The sequence below is a fragment of the Chanodichthys erythropterus genome, chromosome 1 (assembly GCF_024489055.1).
Source record: "Chanodichthys erythropterus isolate Z2021 chromosome 1, ASM2448905v1, whole genome shotgun sequence".
NCBI lineage: Eukaryota > Metazoa > Chordata > Actinopteri > Cypriniformes > Xenocyprididae > Chanodichthys > Chanodichthys erythropterus.
In genome coordinates, this window is record NC_090221.1 from 29,923,058 (window position 1) to 29,927,851 (window position 4,794).

General features: G+C 39.3%; 1 pseudogene; it reads right to left on the reverse strand.

The window, feature by feature from the left end:
• Positions 1-1,112: 1,112 nt before the first annotated feature.
• Positions 1,113-1,685, reverse strand: LOC137018278 (ras-related C3 botulinum toxin substrate 1 pseudogene; annotated as a pseudogene).
• Positions 1,686-4,794: the final 3,109 nt, after the last annotated feature.

A 4,794-nucleotide genomic window follows, 5' to 3' on the forward strand; every position in this document is an offset into this window, starting at 1 on the left:
TAAGCTGTTTTCCTCATGGAGACCAAAAAAAAAAACAAAAACAAATGCCCAAAAACAAGGTCTAAAATTACTGGTATTACCGTCCTTCATGGGACATTTGTTTCACAACACACCACACACACACTTTAAAAATTGTGGCCATTATCTAAGATAACTGCTAATAATGTAAAAGGAATTAATTACATTTGGTTATCTGTATTGAAATTATCAAAACTATGCCTATAGAATCAATATATATAGAAATCTATAGGTGTACCAAATGATCCATTGATTAACCATTAAGTTCAGTTAGATTGAATAACAGACAAATGTATTCAAATGAACGAACACTCTAAAAACTAATTCAGGGGACCTTTAGTCATTACTTAAATATATATATATATATATATATATATATATATATATATATATATATATATATATATATATATATATATATTTATGGTGCAAATCAAAAGTTTGATAGTAATAGCATTATGAAAGGCAGTTACTGTGAATGAAACATTTACATAGATGAAACATTTCACGTAGTGAAAAGGATACTTTTGAGTATTGTACAAACACAATTGAAAATATGCAGACATGTTTGAAAAAAAGTGCACTTTTGATGATATGTTGTGATATTAGTATTAGAGTTTTTCATGTGAAAATTGCACCAAAGCAATTAAAAAAACTAACCCCTATTTCTTCTTCTGTGTGCGTGTGTGTGTTTGTGTAGTTCATTTCTTAGCAATGAACCCAGTCTTTAAGATTAAAGAGTGTATATTTAATTCATTTATTTTGCATATCTTGCATGTCTTTAAGTTCAACCCCTTATTTTCATGTAAAAGAATTTTTAAAAGACTAAAAAGCATTAACTCTTAGGCAAACGAATGTATCCTTACCATTACATATTTAAACAAACAACGTGCAACCAATATATAAATGAACAATCCAATGTGTATTTGATCAAACCAATGAAACCAGAAGATTTGTTATTAAAGCACACATTCAACCATATTCACACAGTACATACATGTTTTGTTTCCTGAACAGCCTCTCATAGTTTCTTCTTCCTATCATCTCTGCTTCTCAGGTGAGCTCAGATTATAGCTGGCATGTGTTCAGTCAGTTCAGAGGATTGAACACTTTCTTTTCTTCACTGGGGGCTGGTGTAGAACCGCATGAAAGACTTCATCAAACACTGTCTTAAGGCCATTCTGTGTTAAGGCTGAGCACTCCAGGTACTTCACAGCCCCTATTTCTTTGGTCATAGCCAGGCCTTCAGCGTAAGTGATGGGGGTCAGGTTTATCTTTTTCAGCTCTTCAATGATGTCCTTGTCATCTCTCAGATCAAGCATAGTCCCAACGAGTATTATCAGAGTGTTGGGGCAAAAATGCCTGACCTCTGGAAACCATTTTTGACGGATGTTCTCAAACGAGGCTGGTTTCACAAGAGAGAAACAGATCAAAACCACATCCGTCTGAGGGTAGGAAAGTGGGCGAAACCTGTCATATCCCTCCAATCCTGATGTATCCCACAGTGCCAGTTTCACTGGATTCCCATCGACAGTCACAGTGGCAGAATAATTGTCAAATACAGTGGGGACACACTCCGCTGGAAAAGCACTGGTGGTATAGCTGACCAGAAGGCATGTTTTTCCCACAGCCCCATCCCCGACAATTACGCACTTTATGTCCTGCATCTGCATTCACATATCATGCTATCCTGCTAGCTTTATCTGTGAATGAATCAATAAAAGCTGATTTCATGGTTCAACTCACGGCGACTCCACACAAAAAAGAAGTACAGAGTCGATGAAAGGAAGGAAAATGTGAAGTTTCGATTTGAAGCTAACTTGCCTGACTGACTGCATTCCAACACATTTGTTCCTGTTCCATTTAAACAGTCACTCCCACAAACCCTCAGATGTGAATATTATTTAAAAATTAAAATTATCCCATAATACTCACCCTCAAGCTATCTTAGGTGTATATGACTTTCTTATTTCAGCCAAACACAATCATAGTTATAAAAAAAATGTCCTGGCTCTTCCAAGCTATATAATGGGGGTGATTGGTACCTGAGATTTTGAAGCCCAAAAAACTGGTGCATCCATCCATCATAAAAGTAATCCATACAGCTCCAGGGGCCTTCTGAAGTGAAGTGGTGTGTTTTTGTAACCAGAAACATATTTAGATCAAAGCTTTTCAGCTAGAATAGCAACCTAGCATTGCTCACAAGCATTGAGTCTTGGCTTAGTGAGTATGTAGGTGAGGGGATCATTATCTGTCCAAGCAGTCCAACTTGTTGCATATCGTCCACTTCAGTGCAAGGAATTCTAGCCTGTGAGCCAGGTAATTCACCTGAGAACATGGGAAAGAACAGCACCCAATCCAAATGAGGCATCCACAGTATGAAGTCATGCTCGAAGTCTGGGTGTACTAGCGTTATGCTTGTGAGAAGGTCCTCCTTCAAAGTGTCACATGCTTTCTGGCATCTGTCCGTCCAATCTATTAGTGAGAGGTTAATGCGCACAGCCTTTGAGTTAAGCTTCCTCCTTCTGCCTCAGGTGTGCAAAATGTTTTTGTAAACATTTTGCCAGAAAACAAAACTGTGTTATATGTGTTATATGATGGGGCAAATGAGTTGTTTTATGCTCCTGTGACAGTTTGTAACCGTAACACATTCAAGGGGTTACTGGATTTTGGTAGTACTGGCAATCTCTCTGCTTCCCAAATGTGAGTATCTGGTTCGGGGCAAATTGACAGCTAATGTGTCTGTTTCTCCAGGAAGCACTATAATTGTTGAGCCAATGTTCAGCGTAACACTATCATGTTCAGCCCTTAGAAACATCCTTGTTGGATGAGTAGTTACACCAATGTGGGGCAATCGATGGGTACCAATGAAGATACTTAACCCTAATCCAATATCACTAAACTGTAGTAACACTAAACTGGCTGATTTTTCTTCTTGACTAGCTGTGGAAGATCTTACTGTCATGCAGGGTTTAAGTAGAACCCATTGTCACGTTCCTGATTCAAATAACATTGATGGATGTGAAGTTTCTGCGGCATGGAAGAGGAAAGTGGCAGCTCTTCTTGTTTCCTACCATCATGTTTTCTCCAAGTATAAGCTGGATTGTGGAGAGGCAAAGGATTTTGTGCACAGGATCCATCTTTATGATGGAGGCCATTCTGTCTGCCCTATCGACGCATCCCTCAAGCTGACTGTCTCACAGCCTTGGGAGGTAATGCCCTTTTCAGCACCTTGGACTTAACTTAGGGATTTTACAACATTCTGCTCCATGTGTCTGACCAACAATACACTGCCTTCACAACAACAATGGGCTTGTATGAGCATAATTGTCTTCCTCAAGGTCTTTGCATTAGTCCCACGTCTTTCATGCACATGATGCTCAGCCTTTTCAGTGATCTTAACTTTTCCACTCTTCTCTGCTATCTTGATGACATTTTGGACTTTGCACCTTCTGAAGAGGAGGCATTGAAGCATTTGGAGACTGTGTTTTCTCGACTAAGAACAAGCAACCTGGGCCAGCGACAGATAGTACTGGTGTTTCAGTTGATAAGGAGAAATTGAAAGTCGTCTCTGCTTTTCAGAAGGAGGACTTAATGTAGGAAAATGGAACCACACCTTCATAAAAAAATCTGATCATTTCTTGGAATGGTCCTGTACTACCAAGCCTTTATTCCAAGCTGTTCACATATTGCCAGGCCCTTATTCAACTTAACAGCTGGCTAGAAACGCTCTTTGAAAGCTGCTGGTGGTCACAAGAGAGTGGGCACTTTTCGGGAGTTGACGCCCCAGGATTGGACCCCAGACTGTGATGTGGCCTTTAAAGAGTTAAAAAGTTGACAGTTTACAGTGTGGTGCTGCCTTTCCTGCTCTGTTCTAATGCTTCATTAGACGGCTTAGGTGCAGTACTCTCTCAGATCCCTGCAGGGGAAGACAAGACAAGACCAAAAGTGTTTGCTAGCAAGGCTTAGAACCACAGCCAAACTACAAATCTGATTCCAAAAAAGTTGGGACACTGTACAAATTGTGAATAAAAAAGGAATGCAATAATTTACAAATCTCATAAACTTATATTTTATTCACAATAGAATATAGATAACATATCAAATGTTGAAAGTAAGACATTTTGAAAGTCATGCCAAATATTGGCTCATTTTGGATTTCATGAGAGCTACACATTCCAAAAAAGATGGGACAGGTGGCAATAAGAGGCCGGAAAAGTTAAATGTACATATAAGGAACAGCTGGAGGACCAATTTGCAACTTATTAGGTCAATTGGCAACATGATTGGATATAAAAAGAGCCTCTTAGAGTGGCAGTGTCTCTCAGAAGTCAAGATGGGCAGAGGATCACCAATTCCCCAATGCTGCGGAAATTGCAAAGAGTTTTAAATTATCATCATCTACAGTGCATAATATCATCCAAAGATTCAGAGAATCTGGAACAATCTCTGTGCGTAAGGGTCAAGGCCGGAAAACCATACTGGATGCCCGTGATCTTCGGGCCTTAGACGGCACTGCATCATATACAGGAATGCTACTGTAATGGAAATCACAACATGGGCTCAGGAATACTTCCAGAAAACATTGTCAGTGAACACAATCCACCGTGCCATTCACCGTTGCCGGGTAAAACTCTATAAGTCAAAAAAGAAGCCATATCTAAACATGATCCAGAAGCGCAGGTGTTTTCTCTGGGCCAAGGCTCATTTAAAATGGACTGTGGCAAAGTGGAAAACTGTTTTGTGGTCAGACGAATCAAAATTTGAAGTTCTTTT